This window comes from Octopus bimaculoides, chromosome 10, assembly GCF_046866305.1.
Source record: "Octopus bimaculoides isolate indiv1 chromosome 10, ASM4686630v1, whole genome shotgun sequence".
NCBI lineage: Eukaryota > Metazoa > Mollusca > Cephalopoda > Octopoda > Octopodidae > Octopus > Octopus bimaculoides.
The window spans coordinates 35,889,162-35,916,355 of record NC_142937.1 but is presented as its reverse complement, the minus strand read 5'-3'; positions in this window follow the sequence as shown (position 1 = coordinate 35,916,355).

Sequence of the window (27,194 nt, the reverse complement as noted above, 5' to 3'; positions counted from 1 at the left end):
GTTGCTTTGCTATCCGCGTAGTCATAGGCATTCTGTTAGCAACTCCAGTTCTCAAGTTATTTTGTTTAACAAAATAACCTAATGATAACGTTATCCATAAACATAATAATCACAAACACAAACATATCTATCTATCAATTCATATGTATATATATATATATATATATATATAGAGAGAGAGAGAGAGACAGAGAGAGAGAGAGAGAGAGAGAGAGAGAAAGAGAGAGAGATGCATCTATATATACATGTAGAAGTACGTATGTACATATATGTATGTATACATGCATATGCTTATATATCATTTGTATTATTATATCATCGAACGCACGCGTCCATTTGCAAGTAAGTTTCAACTTCATATTTCTGACGCGACACTTCTAGTTCTCTCTCTCTCTCTCTCTCTCTCTCTCTCTCTCTCTCTCTCTCTCTCTCTCTCTCTCTCTCTCTATCTATCTATTTATCTTTCTTTCTTTCTCCTTACCTATCTCCCCCTCCCGCTCTGCTTCCTTCTGTTGTCCTTGCTTCTCCATTTCCTCCCTCTACTACTCCTCTTTGCTCATATGTGACCTTTGGTCACACTTCCTTTCTCAACCTAGCCAGCTTAAAGGAGAGACGAAGATTCTATTTCTCCGTTCAGCTTCGTCATATCTACACCGTTCAATATCCCATCGCGTTTGGTCCTACGGCTTTTTAATGTTGCTTTCACTGTCCAATGTTTCCTGGCTTGGTTTGTGTTTGCTACCTTGTTTGCTATCTATCGATAGATAGAGAGAAAAGTAATATTCACTTTCAAAACTATAACACTCTTATTTCAAATGTTAATCCTTTGCGTTCAAGTTTAGTGCATTGACTGATTTAAATATATTGTAGTGACTTGACTGTAGTATAGCAGAATATATTGACTAAGATGTAAAGTACTTATTTGTTGTAGCATACTCGATTTACTTAGAAGTACATCTGAATAACGAAATGTAAACATAATTTCATATATTAAATTATAATAATTTAAAGTACATTTGTAATACTATATTTGGACCATTATCACGTGCATTTCTATCATTTTCCTCGTTACATATTTCAATACGATATATCTGTATTTCAATACGATATATCTGTATTTCAATACGATATATCTGTATTTCAAGTTTTCATTATAAACGCTTTCAAATATTTATTATAGTATAATTCAAGCCTTTATCATACTATATTGCAAGATTTTGTGATATTAAATTACAAACTTTTGTCACATTATATTTCAACATTTACAGCAATATTTCGAAGCTTTATCTTAAAGTATTTCTAAGATTTATCATACTCTATTTCCGTAGGATATATGTAATGTAAGTGAAATGTGTTCATATTGGAAATTAATCCGTTGCTTTGAAAACATTTAACAGCATGAAATAGTATTTCACAATGCCACATCCGAAAAAGTAATAATTTATTCGGCAATATGATGCAACAATCGAAATATATATATATATATATATATATATATATATATATATATATATATATATATATAACGTATAAGATATTCTTTTTCTACATTCATCCAGTTTCTTGGAAATTGATTGACGATAGAAAAATGAGACAAATCAGAATACAGTGACTTTTCGAAATCCTGCTCTTTAGCAATAATTTCTGAGAGTAAGTGTGTATTCCTTTACTCGCTGTTTATGAATATAAGTGTAACTATTCATTCCTATTCTATTCTTTTGAATGATATACTTAGGTTTATCAACGTGGCATCATGTGAGAACAGACATATCAAATATAACAGATGGTTAAAACAACATCAAATACATTAATAAACTTTTATCATTTAAGCCAGTGACCAGCAGTTGTTAGGGAGAGAGATAACCGATACCATCGTATTTAAGTACATGACTAGTACTTATTCTATTGTCTCGGGAAGGATAAAAGGCAAAACTTTATCGCATTGTGATTTGAAATCAGAATTTAAGGGACGGAAAAATCGCATGGCTTTTTTCCAGATGCTCTAATGATTGCAATTCTGTGCACAACAGTAAAAACAACAGGTTCTCTACTTCTCTCCCTCTCTCCCTCTCTCTCTCTCTATTCCTCTATCCTTGACTTCTTCCCTCTCTCCCTCTCTCCCTCTCTCTCTCTATTCCTCTATCCTTGACTTCTTCCCTCTCTCCCTCTCTCTTTACCATTAACTTTCCCTGTAGGTATGATCCGAAGAAATTATTGAGGCCAGGATCGAGAAGGCAAATGTTTTTAGCCGTTTTAATTTTGCATATATATTCATTTAGATCAATCATTCTCAGAAGTTTTGCTTTTGCGATTCAAATGAGCGTTTCATTCTTTTAGCATTTGCCAGGCCTCGGACTTCTCCAGCTGATGGAATTTCTCTTTTGGCTCCACAAAACTCTTTGCTCCTACCACCGAAATCTGCAGCCACGGTCGGCTTCACCTGAGCTCGTACTCACGGCTTCCATGTACGTCGCGGCACCCTCCTACTCAACCTGGCATTTAGTATTGGGCTTAGCTTTATGACTTAATTGTACTCGCCGCGCAAAGCCCGCAGTTCGGCCTGGCTGCTCTTTGAAATGTGAATTAAAACAAATATCTCGCGGCTTTCAGTGCAACGCTCTTAATGACCCCAATTATTGCTGACTAGAGATTAAATACAGCTAAATATCTGTGCGCCTTTTATGGGAAGATTTTGTTAAAAAATGAAACATATATTACAATTTTTGAAAGACACAAAAAATTTAGAAAACTAATTCTAACCTTCTTGTATTAATTATATTTCTGTTTAACACAACACTAAACAAGATTTTCAGAACACTCCAGCATTAACATAGATTTTCTAAAGCCTGAGCAAATATTTTTTTAAAAATCCAAGCGCAAGTAGATTCGCCATGCTTTGCACTTTCTTCAGGGGGGAACATTTCTGCAAAACGAAGACTAAAACTATCATTTTTTTTTTCTGTCAGCAAGGTACGATGGGGGAAATTCTTATGTCATGCAGGGTTGGCTTTATTGCATTTTTCGACGCTACATGCGATAAGAACTCTATAGTCATGATTTCAAATCTGTAGGAATATCATGATGATGGTGACGATGAAGATGGTGATGATAATGATCATGATCATGAGGAGGAGGAGGAGGTCTATGGCAGTGATGATGATAATGATGACGATTGTGATAATGAAGACTGAGCAGGAGAAAATTTGGAGATAGGCGATGGAAGGCAGAATGCAAATAATTGTGGTGTTGTAACTATAACAATGCAAATTAAAATCACAGAGAAAATATTAAAAAAAAATATATATTTGATGAAGGAAATCTCAAAAATTTCTATTCGCAGAGGTAGTGGATATTCAGAATCATGGGAAAATATTCGGAATCGTGACGCTATTCTAATATCACGAATACAATTTATTTTTGGCGAAAAGGGATTTTGCTCTAATGAAATTTTGTTATTCATTTCGTATAAAAATATGCTACGAATGTTGTGACCTCGAGGCACAAGAAGTTGTTATTCTATCCAAATGTTGTGTGTAGATATTAATTTCTGCTTTAAGGAAGATAATTCATTTGAATAAAGTATTAGATAATCTTTGTAAACAAACACACACACACTTACATACACGTACGCACACACACGCACATAAACACACACACACTCACATATACAGGCATATATATATTATATGGTATTATAAAATCCAAGGATTTAAATGCAGGAGAATCGTAAGCTTCGAACAGTCTGTGGTAGGTACAAAAAATAAATATCAGGAACAATAATAATTTATTGGCTTCGAAGGTTGTAGGTTTTTCCCATATAGAAGCTTCATAAATTGAAAGAACCTTTTCACAGCACTCCCTCAATTTGAATATGTCTTCCCTTTTTTGGAGTTTTCCTATATTTCTGACGAAAAGCTCCGCTCGATCCGTTAAATCCACTTTGTTTTCTTTTCTTTCCTTTACTGACCATCCAATAATACTGTACTTATTTCCTGTCCTCGCGTTGTTTGTTCGTATTTTTTCGTGTTTTTTCTTCCTTGTTCATGTTTGAATTGACTATATATATATATATATATATATATATATATATATATATATATATATATACGCGTGTGTGTGCGCGTGCGAGCGTGCAATGCACATGCGAGACGTACACTGTTATAATTAACTGGTATATGTTACCTGAATTATAAGCAGAAAATCCTTTCACAGTGAAAGAGTGTGGTCTAGTGATTCAGGATATGCGGATGACGATCATAATCAAGTGGGTTCAATTCCTAGACAAGGAGTCAAGTATTTTCCTGTGCAAATCATTTCATTTCACACTTCCTCCAGTCTACGCTGTTGTAAATATTATCAACTAGTTCCTACTGAATCCTATTCTCCTTCCAGTTATTATAACCTGGATGTGCTGCTCACACAGGGTGTAAGAATCAAGAGTGTGTCTGTTTCTGCTCGTGTCAACATAGGAGTCTGAAACAATTAGCATAAGCATGGTACATGTTCTCAATTCACACTCGTTCTCGAGTCACGGCCGGTTGCACCAAAATTTATGAATTCATCTAAGTTCACATACTGTTGCAAAGTAAGAATCCTCACGTTTCAAAACAAAGTCCAAAAGGATACTGCTTTAAGCACGCCTCATAAGGTTTTATTATTTCTTAGAATTTTCAGAAAAGTTTTACGAATTTGTGTGTGTGATTTAAGGAACATTTAGCAGTTATTTTTAGCATATATTTCGACCATCTGATACCGTCCTCGTTTCTTTGTCACTCTGACGTAGTTATATTTTTCAATATCTTTCTCCCCATTACGTTCTGAGTTCAAATTCCGCTGGGGTCAACTTTGCCATTCATCCTTTCGGGGGTCGAAAAATTAAGTACCAGTTGCGTACAGGGGTCGATCTAGTAGACTGGCTCCCTCCCCCAAAAATTCGGGTCTTTGTCCCCATAACTACATGTAATAGCATATTGCTGGGATTGAAGCAAATATTTCGGCCCGTCCGTATTTTAAACTCTGATTAAAAGAAAGAAAAATAAATTCGAAAAATTCAAAAATTATTTTTGTTTTTAAATTCGAACGATTAAAAAAACAAATTTTCATAGTCGCATGCATTTCCGTTGATAGACTACAAATAGGCAAAGGTTTTCTGAAAATGCCCAAAAATAATAAATAGATAAATAAAAAGCTATATGGTGGGCTTAAATCAGAGGATTTTTTTTAAATATTAATGGCAGCGCTGAGTTCAGCTACTCCACATTGATAAGGGGCAAAAACCTCGAAACTGGTCTGTGGAGGATGAACCAGTAACGGGAAGCTGATTATATCCCCTGTTCGAAGGTTGTAATGCACACAGATTTGTGTGTCAATTAGATAGCTAGAGGTGATTGCCTCCCGGAGCTAACCAACGGCAGCATTCGTCCTATTCCTCTGGACCGCCATGTTAGTTTGATAATATATATTAATATCCAGTACTAGTCACCTTTAGAGTGATTTAGAAATAATAATAATAATATATATATATTATATATATATATATATATATATATATATATATATATAGAGAGAGAGAGAGAGAGAGAGAGAGAGAGAGAGAGAGAGAGACAGACAGACAGACAGACAGACAGACAGACAGACAGACAGACAGACAGAGAGAGAGAGAGACATCCCTGTCAGTCTGATTGTTTAGATTATATAAATATGCTAAGCCAACAAAGCTCATATTCAACATGTTTTCCGTCAAGTTTCTTGTTTTAGTGATGGAGTATCTGTCTCTATTATTCTTAGATTTATTTACGCGAATAGTTTTAAAGAGAGATAACGCATATTGTTTATATTACCTTAACGGTGTTGTCTATATTAGTGGTTAATGTACTCCAAAGTGATAAAGAAAAAAAGTGTTTGCAAAATTGTTAACCTGTTGGTGGTAAAACAAAGTTGTTGAGGAAAGAATATTGTAGAATTGAGAGATAAAATAAGGGAGGAAATGATTCGACGTTGAGTATTATTTATCTGAGAATCATAAGATATCATGCTAAGAGCTGGCAAAGGTGCTCCACATACCTGACATGGCAGCTTCTCTTTAAAATGCCCAACTTGTTGACTCCTGCATATGATTTGCTTTGCTGCAAAAGGAAAACAATAAATACAGCAAACTATGAGTTTTAATTTTACTTACACAAGGACATTAGGAGCAGAACTGATATTTTAAACCTGTGCATATTGTATTTCTGCTCACCTTGGTGAGGCGTGCGTGCGCAAAGCTTTCAAACTCTTGGCGTTGGAAGCAAAATGTGTTTATCGTTTTCTACTTCAAACTCTGTCTTTCATTACAGACGACTTGCATTGTAAATCTCCTCCTAAGCTAGTAGACTGACAAACTTTTTAGACTATCAGAATAAATTATTTGCACTCTCTCTCTATTTAAGCTTTCTACGTATTGGTCAAGTTTATTTATCATGATTTCGGGGGTGGTAGAATATAGTATCGGTAAGTACTAGAGCTGATGGCATTGGTTAACCACAATCCCCAAGATTTCAGCCTTCGACCTATGCTTAGAACAGAACAATTACTGATTGTTTCTAATACATCTCACAGAAAACAATGATAGGTGTCACTAATTGTGTTGCATTTGTATGCATGATATTGCTATTACATTATCTATTTGCCTACATGCAACTTCAACTGGAATTCAGTTATCTATAATTATTAAATGTAAGACGGCGAGCAGGTGTAATCTTTGGCACGCCGGGCGAAATATTTATCTGCATTTTGCCTGTCTTCACGTCTTGCGTTCAAATGACACTGAGATCCATTTTTGCCTCTCATTCTCTCAGCTCTAACGAAATAAGTACCAGGTGAACAATGGAGACGATGTCACAGAGTTAGCCCCGTGCCTGAAATTGCTGGCCTTGTACCAAAATTTGAAACCAATAGTTACAAAATCTGGTCACACCCAATTTTTCATCTCGACTAAATCAAAATCTGTTTCAGATAGTGTCAGTTAATCATGACATGTGATTTCGAATTAAATGAACCTGTTGGTTATCATGCTAATTCATGGTAAGTGATTATTTGTGGATATTGGCGCTTTGATAGATATGGACATTCTTGAAGTATTTTTAGAAGGGTTAATATCCAAAAAGAGCGTTTGAAATTTAAATTATATATATATGAGTATTCACATACATTTCAAAAGCTAATTTAAACACACATTAATAGGTTTCATCAGCTTTATAAAACATTTAAGTGTATCTCTCAAGAGATACTGGCTTACAGCTAGCTGCATAAGCCCAGTATAGTTTAATGCGCTAGAAATAAATAGCTAGTACAATAAACCAGTGGACAAAATATAAACATCATAAAATTGAAACATTACTGCTACTTTGTGCCCAGACTCATTCAACCAGTTACTTCCCCGCTATAGGAGTTTAAATCTCTGCAACTATAATGTCAGCAAAATGTAAAGGCGCGCTAATTCTCATTTGCACTGGTTCAGATAAACATCATTATTTCGGGACGCAATACACTTTTGAATGTCGATGTAGAACTTTCTGCTGTAATAGAGATGTGCAATAATATTACTGATAAATGCCTTAAGCTATTCGTTATAAATTAAACTTTGAACGTATGTTAGCGAAACGCCATATAAATGGCGTCACGCAGAAGTGAAAAACCACCTTTTTCTACAAATTTGATTACATTTAAATAATAATCTAACCAAATTACTTTAACGCAATCTAGATGCAGACTTTTTCGTAAAGTTCACATCAGGATGACGTTTTTCCAGGTTGCATTTTGCTCTGGGTAAAAGCTCTGCTCAGCGTTAATTCAGATCTTGTATCTTTAATATTCAAACAAGTTCGATTATTGAAAGCCTTCTGCCAACGCTCTACGTTTTCGCCTTTAGAAATATATAAAGAATACGTGAAGTAGATACAATTTCCTACCTGAGTCGGAAATGCTGATTGACACATCCGGAAATTTCTCCCCAGTCAATGAAATAAGTATTCCTATATAATCCACATCTATTGAATAAAGTTTCTTAATTAAGCAGGCTTTCAGCAAATCGTTTGACGACTGCACTAATAACAATGTTGATGAAGATGTTGGCCTTGTAACACTAACATCATAAATCATATCTTCAAAATATAAACCTGTTACATTTTGCCTCTCGTCGACAGCTTGCCTTCAATGCTCGATCCATGTTATCAATATTAATAAATATTAATATATTCCATAAAGTTACAATGAGTTCTAAATGTTATAACTGGTTCATACAATAGCAAGTTTTCGAAACTTCCCTTATAATCTCATTTCTATTTTATGATTATGACACCCAGTAATCTCTCCCTCCAGTGTGTATGCATTTTGGAAGTGATTCTAAGAAGCAAAAGTTGTTACTACCTTGATTATCACCAGAATTGTCAATTGTTTCTTCTAAGGTCAGGATGTCAACTTCGAGGAAACGGTATATGAAATCATGATGAAATATCCTATTTGTAATACATGTCATAAAAGCATACGACGCATATTCTTCGTAGCATGCATGAGATACTCTTCCATACATCTACTTTAAGTCAAGTGACTTGGTCATACAAAGACATACTCTTACAGGGTTTAGCCGATTAAATTGAACCCAGCAATTATTCTTTCATTTTTTTTTTAATATTTGTTTGTTTTCAAGACGTTAAGATACAGTGACAGACAAGACAAACATATATATGCTCACATTAAAGCAGAAACATATACATGCGCAAATATTCATAGTCACACATGAGAACACACACACGGGAACACACACACACATACAAGCAAATGCATACAGATACACGCTCATGCCCACACACACACACATACATATAATTGTAAAGGAATTGCACCGATAAAGATCCCTTCCGAGGCACAAGTCAGAGCAAGATTGTTTATGGAAGACCAACAGCCACCCATGCACACCAGCCCCACTCTCCATACCATTGATGTTATCCAAAGGGAAAGCAAAGGCTGACACACCATGGCATCAGTGAAATCACAACTAAGTTCTACAGCTGCGTGAATTGAAGCAACGTGATAAAAAAGTATCTTACTCAATGCATATTAAACGATCTTCGTAAATGAACTTCCTAACGTTTTATCCACCATCCATACAAAACATATGTGTATGATTCTCTTGTCTTCTCTTTCCCTTCCTTCTTTCTTTCTATCTCTTTCTCTACCGCTGTATGTATATATACATATATATGTATTTATGTATGAATGTGTGTATGTATGTATGAATATATGCATGTATGTGTACGTGCATACACTTATATACACACTCATTTCCCATGCATTCTATGTCAGTTTAATTTATGGAATGGCATATATTTCTGAACACTCTCATTACAAGTTTACTTAAGTCTCTTTCCAATATTTCACACCATCGCTATGAAATATGCAATAATTGCTGCTTCTTGATAATGGTGTTAAATTCTCATATCCAGTATGTTAATACCTTGCGAGACTTTATTACGTCAATAGCATTACAAAATTCACTCATTGTTCATACATACAAACATAAAAATAAGTATATACAGATGCATTAGCACACTTAAAGGGGTGACAGGTACATATATACATGCGTACGTCTGTGTGAGAGAGAGAGGGAGAGAGAGAGAAAGAGAAAAAATAATAATAACATATATATATATATATATATATATACACACAACCACACGCACACCTATTACAGGTGGTAAGATATAAGGAAACATAGTTATATATATATATATATATCGGAAATTGCGTAGGTATATTCAACAAAATTTGCATTTCTTTATTGGAGTTAAAAATGTAACGCATATCGTTAGTTTTATCAAAATTCTATTCTTTGCGTGTTTTATTAGAGGATTATCGAGCGGTGTCACGTTATATATCTGTTTGTTCAACGCGTGGCGTGATTCCAGCCACGTGGTAGTAGGCCACGGTAACAGTACACAATATCTTTTATCATTATCTTTTATCCATTACTTGTTTCAACCATTAGACTGCGGCCATGCTGGGGCACCGCTTTGAAGAGTTTATAAATGACAGAATCATTTCTAGGTATTTATTTAATCGGCTGCTTTTTGCCAAACTGCTAAGTTACAGGAACATAAGCACACCAACGCCGGTTATATACATATATATGTATATATATATGCATGTATATATATATGTATGTATGTATATGTGTATGTATATATATATGTATATATATATATATATATATATATATATATATATATATATATATATATATATATATACATATATATATATACATATATATATATATATATATATATATATATATATATATATATATATATATATATATATATATATATATATATATATATATATATATATATATATATATATATATATATACATACATATATATATATATATATATATATATATATATATATATATATATATATATATATATATATATATATATATATATATATATATATATATATATACATATATATATATATATATATATATATATATATATATATATATAAATATTGTTCCATCCATCTACTAATGTGAGGAGCGCTACTACTTGGGTTAAAGATTTTAAGACGCCAACTGACGTCAGTTGGGTTCAACCGAGATGCATGGAGATCCTTCATTCAGTGTCCGATGATTGATGACTATTGGCATAATGTCTCAATAGTTATAATTACGTATAGTCTGCAACAACGTACTGCTATAGTAGAAGTGTTTTTATTGTGATATTTAAAGGATTAGGTGTAGAAGTCACAAGATTTTATATCTACAACAAAATCTTCATTAAATTCTTTAAGTTTCATTCTGAAGAGGATGTTGATGGAAGTAATTTCCTTTCCTTGACAAACAAAATTCATGAAATCAGGTGAAATTGGCACAAGTACATACGAAGAGGCCACTTTTTCAGTTTTGTATAAAGTTTATAGTAGTAAGGTGAAAGAACACGGAACTAATATGGCTGAGGTTTGAAGAGGGGATTCGATATGCTGTATGCAGTGTTGCCTTTGTTTTCATATTATAAATTTCTAATTTGTTTTTCCTACTCTCCCGAATTTCATGTGCGTGTATACAATCCAACATGTTTGTTTGTAACTATTTTGGAGTAAATGTTTGGCAAGTATATGTGAGGAACCTCCGACTAAAACAGGAATTATTTTGATTACTCTTGTTGTTCTTGCTCATATAATAGTTCATTATTCTTTCTTTTTTGTATACGGAATTTTTTATTGTTTCTTTATTGTACTGCTACTATTATCATTAACACCATCCTCGCAATAATCATCGACATCATTTTTGAATTCTGCTATCTTAAATGGAAAGAAGCATTAAATATATTAGTAAATCTCTTGCCAACATAAATAATACACTGAAGTTTTAATACTGAGATTCCTAAATGAAATCACATTTCTTCGTTCTTGTGGCAGTCTTTTACTACCACCATTACCATACCACCACTACCATTACCACTACTCTACCAACACCAACACCACCACCACCATCATCACCACCACCACCACCGCCGCCATCTTCACCACCGCCACCGCCACCACTATTATCACTATACTTTTCTAGATCTGGTCTGATTCTGTATCTTTCATTATTATATTATATTCATTTCCACCATTCCATTTGCTGAAACTATCAGCTATTACGGCCAACATGTAGTTATAGCCGAATATTAAATTTAGATACGAAAAAGATTTCTGTATTCCTCAGAAATTAAATTTATCGCCTTCTGATTCAATTCAACTAATATCCAGTCGATAGGCGAATTACTTGAAGTTCCTTATAAATAATTGCCATTATATTGCTTGCTTAATGGCATCAGACATTTCCTTGGAGTTTTCATTAGCATACACGCAATAAATGCGCTTCTTAATATTCTTAAAAATCATAAAGACGCTCTATTTCTGGAATGAAATAAAAATAAAGAATGAAATTTCATACAGAATGAGGAAATATGATGTAGCTATATTGGGTCCTAATTTCTGTATCTGTATTCAGTGGAGGTACTGAATAATTAACAACAGTTTTCATCACTTGCCTCACTGAATTCAGATATTGTCTGGGGTAGGGGAGTAATACCCCTGGGAATGATTACTGAAAAACTCAAAGTATGATTGGCTTCATCAGATTAATTTTCCCTAGATACATTGCACAGAAATACATAGCTATTTTCAGTTTTATCCCTATGTCCTTATAAGTTGAATCTCTGACATAATAAATATTGTGTTGCATTTTATTACAACTGTTGACTTTATCTGTGCATCGTTCCGATGCCTTCATTTAGCCAAAAAGAGCATTTGAATCTTTGTTGGGTGGCTATGGCAAAATGTGTATAGTTGAAGGAATAGAAAGGAATGGGAGCAGGTTTAATCTCTTCCATCCATGACCTCAAATTCTTCAAATTCTCCTTGGGAACGAGATTCTGCCCCCCAGAAAACTTGCTGGAAACTAGAAATCATATAACATAATAAACTCAGAAAATCCAATCGTCTGGCAAAGATTTAGCGCCAAGCAATGAACACTTCATATCAAATATTAGCGTCACGAAAGTGACCTCTCCTATTTGTATTCTCCAGCCAGCATACACTGAGAGTAAACCTATCCACCCGGGCCCTTCTTGCCAACCTCACACACTTTCATCATAAATGGTGGCGGGCAAACAAACATGTCTTTGTAGTGATCCTGATCAATTTGGATTAGTAAAGCTTTCGATCGCGTCGTTCAGTACAAATTGGAAACAGTCCTAAAAGTTGTTGCTTTTGTATCCGTTTTAATGAACTGAATCTCAGCAAAGCACAATGGTCGGAGGGAATGGTCACCTCTCAGAACTCTCTCATATCTCGTCCACAATCCGTGAACGGTGTCCTGTTTCGCTTCTTCTATAGATGCTGTTCCATAACCCGTTCCTACAAAGGCAGGACTATCGAGAATTAATAGTTTGAGCTGGATAAAATTTGGGCTGGGGACACGTTTAAATAGCTTATTGAATTCGTTAATTCTTTAGTGTTACTTACTATCCAATGACAAAACCTTGCCTTTCTAGGTACCAAACTGAAACTCACTGAACATTTCAGATCTATTTTTACTCCTGACATTACTTCGAATTGATATAGAATGGTATCAGCCACATCCACCATCTACTGGGTTAGAGAGACGAAGCAATGCAGCATGCATAAAAAGATTGCTTACTTGATGTAACACTTCTCGGAGTTAAACATGTGTTTACGTTGGGTCAACACTCTTACCTAGAAAACAATCAAATTTACAGTAATATCGATGACAATGTAGAACGAAAACCTGGCAGAGGAAGGCAAAGGTCGAGAACGGTGGAGAAAGTCGTTAATCACCTATGTTTCATAAGGGTGGGGGCTTAGGTAAATAAATATTATTTAATGCTGAGTAGTGGAGGCGCAATGGCCCAGTGGTTAGGGCAGCGGACTCGCGGTCGTAGGATCGCGGTTTCGATTCCCAGACCGGGCGTTGTGAGTGTTTACTGAGTGAAAACACCTAAAGCTCCACGAAGCCCCGGCAGGAGATGGTGGTGAACCCTGCTGTACTACAACTTTCTCTCACTCTTACTTCCTGTTTCTGTTGTACCTGTAATTCAAAGGGTCAGCCTTGTCACACCGTGTCACGCTGAATACCCCCGAGAACTACGTTAAGGGTACACGTGTCTGTGGAGTGCTCAGCCACTTGCACGTTAATTTCACGAGCAGGCTGTTCCGCTGATCGGATCAACTGGAACCCTCGACGTCATAAGTGACGGAGTGCCAACAAACAAACATTGCAGAGTATTCAAGAAACGTCCGTCAGAAGTTTATTTGTCAGAGTGTGAAAGAAGGACCCACATCCTGTAGATGATTGATATGGAAATCTCTGTTTTATATGTATCGTTATATTTTATTTTGGCTTCATTTTTGTCTTCCATTCCTTTTGTTCCTTCAAAGTCACATAATTAATGAAACGGACTCCATTTAGCAATGGATATTCTATCAGCAATTGCATTTCCGTGACAATTAGAAGCCTTAAGCAAATCTAAGGTATCATAAGTAGTTTGTCTAAGTGGTGATCGAAACCTGAGAGAAATAAACCAAAATTAGATTTATCAGTTATCAAAAGCTTGGGTTGCAAATTTCAATGTTCCATGGCACATTCTTTACTTTAATTCCACTTTACTCTACAATATCAGTGGTAATAATTTACTTGGAGTTGCGGCATCGGCTATACAGCACCACAGTATAATTTGCCTATATATTTTAGTTTATGTCAAAATAAATTCGTTACCATCGTTTTTCAATCAGCCCCCATATAAAAATCTCTTAATATAGACCAACAAAGCAAATATTGAGATATCTACCAATAGATGTATTCACAGACGTAATCGTATACGCAACACAACACATGTACACATACACACACACACACACACACACAATTACACACACACACGCAGTCACACACAGACACACACACACAATCTCTCTCTCTCTCTCTCTCTCTCTCTCTCTCTTTCTCTCTCTCTCTCTCCCTCTATCTCTCTCAAACACATACACACATACACACAGAGCGGTCATTTACTAAGATCCTTTCAAAATACTTCTTAAACGTATGATCTTGTCTTCTCAGTGTATAGTAAACATAATTATATTCTAACCGAAATCGTAATTAGTTTATGGGTATATATACAAGACCAAAAGTATTGATGTATTGAATTAAATAGGCGAGACAATTTTGTTTCTGTATTGTTGTTAGAAATAGATATTTACATTTTTATCCCAATAGAGTACCTTCTCGTGAATTTCGCCGTTTGTTTATCTCGTCCTCTCCAACTCTCCACAATCAATTGTGAATTACATCCAGATTTTACATACACACACTCACACACACACATACACACACACACACACATACACATACACACACACAAATGAAATCATCAATATTTATTTTATACAATAATACATCGTTATGTTATATCACTGTCCATCTTTCTATGTCTGTCCAACATTTTGTATCTCCATGTACCTTTCCACCTATCCACACGTTCATCTCTCTATCTATCAATCTACGATGCATAGATACCTGGACATCTTTGTTACTTATATGTATGTATATATATTCATCAATCATTACTGAAACTTTTGGAGCACTGCACTACGAGTCACTCTTATCGTCTTAGTCTGATCACTTTAGTTAAAAAGAGATTCAAAATTCCAGAAGGTCAATCATCGAAAAATCTGAAAATTATAATGAGCTGTGACGGTTTGTGCATCCTACTAAGAAACCGGTAAGTTACTGCAGACAGGCTGTCAAACGAGATTCATTCTTAAAACACTTGTGGGAAATGACGGTGACATGATGGAAGCTGTTTATTCTGTAACTTGGAATATTAAATCTCGCTTTGATTTCACCGTTTAGGATCAGAATTGGAAGTCATCCTGTCATCATGAATCATCATATTTCATTGTTTATACTAAGTTACTATGAAAAATTAAAGCATTTATAACAACCGTGGTCTACCTAAGAAGGCGCATGGTTCAGTGGTTAGAGTGTCGAGCTTACGATCGTGAAGTTGTAAGTTCGAATCTCGGACCGGGCTGTGTGTTGTGTTCATGAGCAAGACACTTTATTTCACGTTGCTCCAGTTCACTCAGATGTAGAAATGAGTTGCGATGTCACTGGTGCCAAGCTGTATCAGCCTTTGCCTTTCTCTTGGATAACACTGGTAGCGTGGAGAGGGGAGGCTGGTATGCATGGGCGATTGCTGGTCGTTCATAAACAACCTTGCCCGGACTTGTGTCTGGGAGGGTAACTTTCTAGGTACAATCCCATGGTCAGTCATGACCGAAGGGGGTCTTAGGTCTACCTAATGAGAGGCAACATTTAGAAATATCCAGAGATTTGTGGAAAGTTACAGAAACGAATTTCACGATAGGCCCGTCAATAGAACATCAGGGTTAAACGATTTAGGACCAAGTATTGTTTTTATAACATAAAATATTATTCAATAAAGCACTTGAGATGCAGATAAAGTGCTACATATTCAGTATTCCTGCATGAACTAGAATAAAGCCAGAAGGAATAATAATAATGGTTCCATATTTTGGCACAAAACCAGCAGTTTTAGGGAAGGCGTAAGTCGATTATATCGGCCCCAGGATTTAATTGGTAGTTATTTTAGCAACCTCAAAAGGATGAAAGGAAAAGTCGACCCGGTGCCATTTGAATTCAGAGCTTCAAGATAGATGAAATTCCACTAAGCATTTCGCCTGACCTGCTAACAATTCTGCCATATCGCCGCCTTAAAAGGAATAATAGTGATAAACTTAGAAAAAACAGGTGCCAAAAGCCAATGAAAGTAATGCAGTGGCAGCCATGCAGTACAGAGACCAAGAATAGCGGCAACACAATGCACGATACTAGCGAATATTTAAACAGTGTGAAACAAGAAGGAAACCACACACAAATACAGCTACGTGCAATCAAGGCTATGAACAAATGGCACACACACACACACACAACCATCATGGCACGAAAGGTTTCGGAGGTAGGTAAAAAAGGCATATATACATATAATACACAGTTTTTTATCAGTCAATGATTGTGTGAGTGCGTGTGTCAGTGATTTTTGATTGTGCATATATTTTTCCATATATCTCTCTATATATGTATAGGTGTGCGTGTGTGTGTATGCATGCGTGTGTGTGTGAGTGTATGTATATATATGTATCTGTACATATATATATGTGTGTATATATGTGTATATATGTGTGGGTGTGTGTATTTATATGTATTTATGTGTATATATATGTGATTATATATATATATATCCACACACACACACACATATATATAAATATATACACACATACATATATATATATATATATATATATATATATACACATGTATATACACATATATACGCGTGTGTGTGAGCAATGATGCATTTATATACGTATGTATATCTGTAAATACGTTATATGTAAGTGCTCACTTGTCTATACATGAATCAGCGTGTGCGGTTGTGAGTATATACGCAGAAACAGCCGCCAGCGCGCAACACACACACACACACACACACACACACACACACACACACACATACAGCACTCGTACACACATGCTCCTACACACACCACATTGTTATTTCTTTCTGTTGATTAAATTATAATCAATATATCAGAGTGAAACATATTCAATTTCATAAAACAAGTAAACAAACAACAGAGCTATATTCTATATTTCAAAGTAAACAAACTTCTTATCTGTAGCTAAGAGATAGTGAAACATAGTTGAATGAACAGAAGAAATATTGGATATGGGGAATAAAGAACAGGAGACTAGTGAATGAGATCGTAAATTTGCTGGAATTGGTTTACCTATTCAATTTGGTATTTAAGTGGTAAGAAAAGTTATGAGTTGATTCTAAGTACGACTCTCTTTCTTTATTATGTATGTATGTATATATATATATGTATATATATGTATGTATGTATGTATGTATGTATGCATGTAAGTATGTATGCATGCATGTATGTATGGCTGGCTAGCTGGATGGGTGGATGGATGGATGGAAAGATGGATGGATAAATGGATGAATGGATATATGTGTAGGTAGAATTGAATGTATATAATATATATATGCATATTTACGTTTATGGATATATATGTGAGCATGTGTGTGTATGGATACGTATATGTTATATGTACGTATGTATATGTATAGAAACACACACACACACACACACACACACACACACACATTTAGTTACCTGTATGTATAATAATGTGATTATGTACATCCAAGCATATAATTAAACGAATTACCATATATATACATATACGTATACATATGCATAAACACATGAAAGAACAAGATATATAGATAGATAGATAAAGAAATAAATATATAGATAGATAAATAGATAGATAGATAGATAGATAGATAGATAGATAGATAGATAGATAGATAGATAGATAGATAGATAGATAGATAGATAGAATAGTTATGGGATTCAGTGGAATCCAGGAACATCAACACGTACAATGCAAAAAATGGTTAGGTACAATAACACGAACGAAGGTATCATTAAATCCAATTTAAGCCGTCCATCCGATTCAGGGCTGGTTTTAGGTCCGGTGTAAGTATAAAAGAAAGAACATAAATGGGTACCAAAATCTACAACAGCCATTTCGGTAAAATGTTATCGATATATTCATAGATTACACCATATCATATAATCTACCAGCAATGTTAGTTGGTTTCGTACAATCAAGGTATTGTTTTTATCTGTTTTAAAGTGTGCCTAAAGATGGTGAATTAAATGCTATGTTGAATCAATGAATAAAGTGTTGCTTAAACAGGTGCAGTAAATTTTAAAGCCCCTTTATCTTCTTTTTATATATAAAAGATACAACGGAAGAAACTCGACATCCACTGTTCTCTTCTATGATTATACCACACATCGGCACTCTGATGTCATTCTGAGAAATGATTGCAGCAAGGAAATGAAGAAGAACAGAGAAAGTGGAAGAAAAAAGACAACTCACAACCGTGAGACATGCTAATAAAGGAAACGTTGATACTAGCGCTTCCCCCAACGCATATTATTAGTACCAACGCATATTATGCTCATCCCGCAGTTTTTTTCCATTCTTATTTTATCTGCAGTTAAAAGAAGCAAAATGGAAGGGTCCTTAGGACGTCGGATAGATTGTTCTTGAATTAAACGCTACAGGTTTTGTCTTTTTGAATTCCATTCACACGTAAATCGTCTTCTTATAGTTCTCGATAAATAAAGTACCAATATAAACTGAAAGGAATTATGAGAGTGCCGGTCGACAAATTCTGGTACTATATAGTCTTAGTTCATGTATTATCTCCAAAGAGCAAATCTATCATAAAGGGAAGAGAGGTCTTCAGGTATCTGCCAACAGTGATTGGCTTAGATCGATGCCTCGATAGGAACACTATTTCGATGGAATGTATACAAAACATGAAACATGCACAGCAGGATAAACAGCAGCGTAGAAAAAGCGTACCCGGAATTAAATCATTGTATGTGTCTTTTTAAAAGTGTGTGACGAGTGATTCTAGGTAGATTTAATTTCTACTTTTAGCTTTGAACTCATTATAATTTCGATCGAACTCATTATAATTTTCTCCCTTAAAATATTTTACTTTCCGATGGGCTGATTCGTTAGAAATTCTGTTTAGAGTCGAATCAGCGACTTGTTCTCTCTAGTACGCAAGTCCTACTCGATATCTTTAAGCTCATTTCACTACAAGGTAAACAATGATTTCGTGTCATGGCATTTTTTTGGCTTTGTGAAAGCTTATAAAAATGAAGAGATGTATATATCTGTGTTCATTGGTGAGTATACAGCTAATATTACAAGTATTTAAGTACTTACCAAATATATATATAGGAATCTTCCTGATTTCTAATATTGTATACTGTAAGAGATACCTCTGCACCTGGCGGATGCATTTTGTAACATGTGACATACATCGAAAACCAGAAGGAGTATTATGTAATATGTAGTAACACCACACCTGGTGAACACTACAAAGAATTGCTTTGAACTTCTGAGTAGGTTCCGTCTTCTGGCAACACATTGCATCATTCTGTTTATTTAGTTGAGTCTTTCAATGGCATTCCATTGCAAGACGTATAATTTCCTCTTCAACCTACGAGTGATGCAACAAGATACCTTTATATGAGCAGACACGCACACACGCCTTATCTAACTGTGTATGTATGTATGTATGTATCTATGCATGCATGTATGTATGTATGTATGTATGTATGTATGAATGCATGTACTATGTATTTATGCATGTATGTTTGCATGAGTGTATGTATGCATATATATCACATCATACGAAGATGTGTAGACATAGATAGATTTATTATATACGTGTGAATCTATACATATGTATCTATACATACAAACTTAATCGCGTATGCACTCACACACACTCATACATACACACACGCACTCATATACACAAGCATGTGTGTGTGTGTGTGTGTCTGTGTGTGTGTGTTTGTGCGTCTGTGTGTACGTGTGCGCGCGCGTGTTCGTATGTGTTTGTATGTAACCGTGAGTGCATGCGACTGAATGCAAGCATGGAGAATATATTTCAATGTTTGTTTATTTTACATTTCTGATACAGTGCATATCAGAAACTGTTTATCTGTGTTGTTTATTTCTTTAAGCTCTTCCCTTTTATAATTCGCCGCCCTCTTATTCCATTTTAAACGCTATTCATACACGCACACACACACACACACACACTAAGATGGTTTTATGACGAAGTGGTAGAGGGGCAGAATAAGATTTCGGCCCTTCTATTACTAAAGTTGTAGCCTCTTTATCTTTGTACGTTGTGTTTTTTAGTGTATGAAATCTGTAAAAGATAATTTGATATTTAGAAGTTTATATTCTACCTCAACAAATAGTTTTCATTATCTCACTTTGCGGTACGTTGTTTTTGATGGCGGTTCTTATCGCTGTTATTATTGTTATCGGTGTTAGAGTTATTACACTCCTTCTTGCTGATGTTAACCGCTTAGGCTTGTACTTGTATGCATAACGTTTCGTTCCTTCTTGTTGGTTTTCGTTTTCTTGTCGTTAAAACCACACTTGGTGCTATTATTGCAATTGTCGCTGTGCTAGTCATTGTCTTGTCATGATAACCATAATCTTTACCGCATTCCAGCTATAAACATCCATTCTGAATTTATGGCATTGTGTATCAAGGACTATATTATTCGACGGCATGATCTTCCTTTAAAACCGACAGAACGATGTGTTGGTGTGATTTTAAATGATTTCTTTTATTTCTAGCATGTTATACGTCGCTGCATGGCAACATCTCTTCCACTGGCGTATTTTTTGCTCACTAATGTAAGACGCATTAATACTATAATCCAAGCTCATATAAAAAAGTAGATCCATCAACTTCTATAACTTGAGAAATATATGTAGACAGAATGAAGAAAATCATTATTACATAGTAACCTCTAGTAAAGTAATAAATATCTTGTTATTTAACTTTATTTCTGATAATAATCTATAGTAGATCACTAGGAGTCCAGTTGCTATCCAACTTATTTCTAATTATAATTCATACTAGACTAGTAGATTTCCTGCTGTTATTTACTGTCAAATTTGTTAATAATAGACTAATAGATTTTATGCTGCTTATTTGTTTTTATCACTCAAAGATAGGTTTTCACATGGAAATATCTCACATTTTATCTTCCTCAATATTCCAGTTTCCCTGAATATAATCACTTACATCTATGTTCATAATTCCATTGTCACTTACTTCATTCAATCAATTACCTCACCTGAATTATAGTTTGAATCGCTCTCACACACTTTTATCTGAACAAAAATAACCCCAATTGCACAATCCCATTCATGGGACTGTCACAATAAGTTGACAGCATACAACTACTTTATTGTATCACTACTGCATAAATCTCTCTGAGAGATTTAGAAATGTATTATTTCTATTTTTGAAATCAGTGAATGTATTTCACTAGAATTATTATATGTTTACAAGAGCTTGACAGGCATCTCCAACTAGCAGGCCATGCTACTCCAGACTGATGACGAGCAAACACTCAGAAACTAGTCTCTGGATGCAGGCTTAGCTGGGTGGGGGTGCTTGTCTCCCCCTTGTAAACAAAAGGACACAGGAAATGTGTGAAGGCCGACACAGGAAGCGGTGCTGCTTCGGTGGTGGTGGTGGTGGTGGTGGTAGTAGTAGTAGTAGTAGTAGTAGTAGTAGTAGTAGTAGTAGTAGTAGTATGTTTAAAAGACGGAATCCGACATTCAACGGATTTATAAGGAAATATATCAATAAATAGGGTGTGAGTCAGTAGGATGTAGACTTAACCAATTTCTAAAGTTAGTAACAACTTTCTGGTGAAAATACATTAAATTATATTGATTTCATGATAGACGTAAAGGTTTTACATTCGAGTGAGATTTATTGTCAATTAAATTTGATCCCAATACTGAATAGTTTTTATTTAATCACTCATAACCATTATCGGTTTAGTCCATTGTAGTTTTACCAACATCCCTCTTTAAGTTCGATCCTTATGACAATATTGAGAAATTGATGAGCATGTAATGATTGAAGAAAAAAAAATGATCTGACTAGCATTTGAACTCAGGACTTTAAAAATATATAATTAAACACTGCAAGATTATTTATACACCACACCTACCCATTCTGACAGGACACCAATACACTAGCTCTAGTGTTTCCGTATATATCAATTACAGAATGTTCCAAAGAGACATGCATGTCACAGAAATCTATTGTGGCTATTTCCACTCCCAAACAAATTCTAGTATTCATGTTTATAAACAAATCAATTATTTTAATATCCATCTTCAATATTTCCTAAGATGGCTTTAGGAAAAGAAATTTCTCTTTAATGTATTAGACAGCAATATTTCCCACGCTGGATAGAATTGAGAAAACTTGGGAATTTCTTCAAATAACATAGTAGATACATAATAATAATAATAATAATAATAGTAATAATAATAGTAATAATAATCATAGTAATAATAATCTTTTCTATTCTAGGCACAAGGCCCGAAATTTTAGAGGAGGGGATCAGTTGATTAGATCGACTCCAGTACACAACTGGTTCTTAATTTATTGACCCCAAAGGAATGAAAGGCAAAGTCGACCTCGGCGGAATTTGAACTCAGAACGTAAAGACAGACGAAATACCGCTAAGAATTTCGTCCTGTGTGCTAACGTTTCTGCCAGCATGCCATAATAATAATAACAACAACAAAAATAAGAGTAACAACAACAACATCAACAACAATAATAATAATGATAATGACACCCCTGATCTTGGCACTCAGGTACCAACTAAAGGAAAAAGTCCTAAATAATCAACCACCTTCTCTTCATTGATGATTTGAAACAGTATGGCAAGATGAGACACAAGTGAGTTCCTTGGTGGACACGGTCCACTGTTGTAGTACAGATATTAAAATGGAATTTGGACTCAAGAAGTGCGGAATAATCTATCTAAAAAGGGTCAAGATAGAGTCCTAAACAGGGATAGAATTGCCGAATAGAGAGATTTGATTATACAAATTGAAACGAAAGGATGCATTGGTGTACTTGAGGTCAACGAGATGATGGAAAAGGAAATGAAAGAGGATCTAAGGATGGAGTATTTCCGAAGAGTGAGGTTGGTGCTGCGCTCAAACTTGACTGGATGGAATAAAATCCAAGCAGTTACTATATGGACAATAGCAGCACTTCGGTGAATCGGGAATTATAAAAATGGCAAAAGAGAGAAAGAGAAGAAAATTAACTTAACACTGCAAGATTATTTATACATCACATTTACCCATTCTGACAGATTAGAAAAATGTTGAGAATATACGGAGCTTTCCACCCTAAGAGTAACACCGATAGGCTGTACTTGTCCAGAGGGAAGGGTGGGAGGGGTGTGACCAGTTGCCAGGACTGTATTGAAGCAGAGTAAAACAACCTAGTGCGGCATATAAAAAATGCCGTGGAGCCACTGCTGAAATACACGAAGCCCGGTGTCATCAAAACTGAAATACGTGTAACTAAAGAAGAATGTAAACAAGAAATGAACAAATAAAAGAAGAAAAGTATGGAAAGGAAAGGAAATGTATGGTCAATTTGCAAGAAATGTGAAAGCCTAGACAGATGCAGAGGACCGGTGGCTATGGATGAGGAGTGACCTGAAGATAGAGACAGCGGCACTCGTATGCGCAACTCAGGAACAAACGTTAAGGACCAATTATATGAAATGCAGAATAAACAACACTAACGATAGCAGCAAATGCAGAATGTGTGGTGAGAGGGGTGAAACGGTGTGGCACATCGTTAGCGAATGTCCGAAATTGGCACAAGGTGAATACAAAAGACGCCACGACTATATGATAAGAATGATTCATTGAGAACTCTGTGGAAATCACGGCCTACAAAGAGCAAAGACGTAGTATCAGCAAATCTCAGAAGGAGTTACCGAAAATGAGAACTGCAAAATCCTGTGGGATGCAATGATCCAGTGCGATCACACGATCAGACATCGGAAACCGGACATTGTTGTGGTGAATAAAAAAAAGAAAGAACATGTATGCTCCGGTGAAAAAAATAAACAATGAAAACGATTTTGAAGTGGGAAATACGAAGGTTCCGAACAATGAGGAGAGTAGACGCGATACCAATAGTAATTGGTGCACTTGGAAGTATCAGCACTCAAATACCAATATGGCTGAAAAAAAGATGCCTTCCATCTCCTACACAGAAACTTTCCTCTTGTGTTTTTGCCTTAGGAGTGGTAGAAGTTATGGTGGTGAAGATAGTGACAACGGCAGCAATGTTATAGTTAACAGCCGTAGAGACGGTAGTAAACATGATTGGGGTTCTTCATTATCACATACTGATTCGCTTGCTTTGTTATTTCTCATTGTATTGCTGCTGCTGCTGCTGCTGCTGCTTCTGCTGCTGCTGCTTCTGCTGCTGCTGCTGCTGCTTATGCGGCTGCTGCCGTTGTTGTTGTTGGTCTAATTCATCTACAACTACTACTTCTTTTCATTCTCCTTCCTTTTCTTCTTTTTCTTCTTTTTAAAATTCTTTTTGTTTTATTCTTATAATCCTTCTCTTCCTTTTCTCATTCTTCTTATAATTCTTCTCATCTTTTTCTGTATCTTCTTTGTCTCTTTTCTTCCTCTTCTTCGTCTTCTCTTCCTTCTTTCTCTTGATCTTCATCATGTTCTTGTCGTAGCAGTTATTTCACTGCTAACTACCGCAGCAGTGTTTGTTCTGGTGATAGTGATGCTTTCATTGTCGTAATATACAGTTTGCATGCTGTTTTATTGCTTCCATTGATATTATTGAAGTTGTTGATGTTTTTCTTGTTACTAACTACTGCTATGGGAGCGCCAGTGTTGTAGCTGTGATGGGTGATTTAGTAAGTTTTTGTTGTTCAGTTTGTTTGGAATGTTGCTTTTATTGTTGCTACTGCTGTTGTTCCCATTTGTGTAGTAGGTATTTTTTTTTTAGGCATTGTACTAAAAAGGAGGAGGGATTCTACATAGATTCATCGGCTCAAAGGGACAAGAAACAAAAGAGTTAACCATCCCAATGGGCTTTTGGTTAGCTTCCAGAAGTAAATAACAGACATTAACGATGAAAACCTGTCTAGACATATGAATAAACAAAAAGTTATGGGGTGTACTCGGGTACATGTTACTCGTATAACGATGAGCTACAACAATGACAACAACAACCAGAATAATTTCATTATTTACTACAGAGGTTTCGAATAAGAGACTTGCTACAATGATAGTTTACGTACAGTGTAGGATTTGGCATCAAATCCACCGAGAAATAAAGGAGATAAACTATATACATGTTATACATAAATATGTATGTGTCTATGTGTATGTATGCATGTACGTGGCCAGATTGGAGCAATATTGAGAATAACCAGCCGAAATTGCAAGGATAATCTGGATCTCGACTGATGAGAGAATATTCCGAATGACCTGTCCGTGTTTTCTTTGTATCGTCTATCTGGATGTTTTGTCCCTTTCTTGTATCACGTAACTGTCTGGATGTTTTGCGTTCTTGTCCCATTCTGTATCATATATATATATATATATATATATATATATATATATATGGGAGAATATACAAAAAATAACAACAGACGAGGACAGGTGGTGTAAATAACAAAAGTATATATTAGTATGACGCTCGGGAATACGGAAAGTCTTTGACGTTTCGAGGCACATACATACATGCATACATACATACATACATACATACATGGATCAGGGATTCATCATTTATGATGAATCTTTGAAAGGGACGGAATCAGGAAATAGTTTTTGTTCACATCCTAACATTCCTTTTTCTTAATACATCCACATAAACACTATTCATACACACGTACGCACGAACACACACGAACACACACACACACACACATTCACTCACATACACACACACACACTTGTAGCATACAGAGATCCTGATAGAAAACACCTGCCATCTCAGTATATTTAGGGGAATCCCTGATATCCATGATCAACCTGGCTACAAAGGGAAAATTTTCTCTCCAAAGAATTGTTTTCTCATGTATACGTGCCTGCTGAATATAGTTCTACTCACCTTGACTCTATCTACCACAGCCATCCAAGCGTATTATATTGACTTTTCTGCATTCTACCAAAAATGGGTAAGAGTTGCAGAAATGCAACTCCTGCCCATCTTTTCCAAGCGGAACTTAAACAGCATGCTTCCAAAATATCTGTGTTTATGCACAGACCATGCGACAAATTGCCACGCATTTTCAGAAAACTGTCGTCTGAGATCTGATTTTACGCATCCAACAGATGTAGAAGTCTCATCTGTTGGATCGTTATGATGAATACCTTGCAGCGTTTGTTCCGATTATTTATATTCTGAGTTCAAATCACTCGAAAGCCAACTTTGCCTTTCATCACAATGAAATAGATAATATATAGTTCCAGCCAAGTGTTGGTGTCAATATAATCCACTAATTCCTTCCCTTGGCCTGATACGTAAATTAGAAACCTTATTGAAACACAAGCGTCGTCGTCACGTTCTCCTAGCTTACTACTACTACTACTACTACTACTACTACTACTACTACTACTACTACTACTACTACCACCACCTCTACTACTACTACTACTATCACCACCACCACCACCACCACCACCACTACTACTACTACCACCACCACTACTACTACTATCATTATGCTTATCGGCATCATGCACGACAACAACAATAGCAAATACAACATCCACAACATCATTGTCACCATCATCATCTTCTTTGGCAGCAACAGCAGGATTCCTGCCACAACCATTATTACCTTCGCTACCACCATGAACACCATCATTATCTGCCCGAGCCCTACCGCCACCATCTCTTCAACCTCAACACCACACCCACTCGCTCCACCACCGGCAGTAGTTTCAGTGCCGTGTGTGTCACCCCCAAAAATGCCTTTGTAGTACTGAAGACAATATTTTATCCTCACCCACCAACGCTCACAGCAGGGTATGCATCCGAA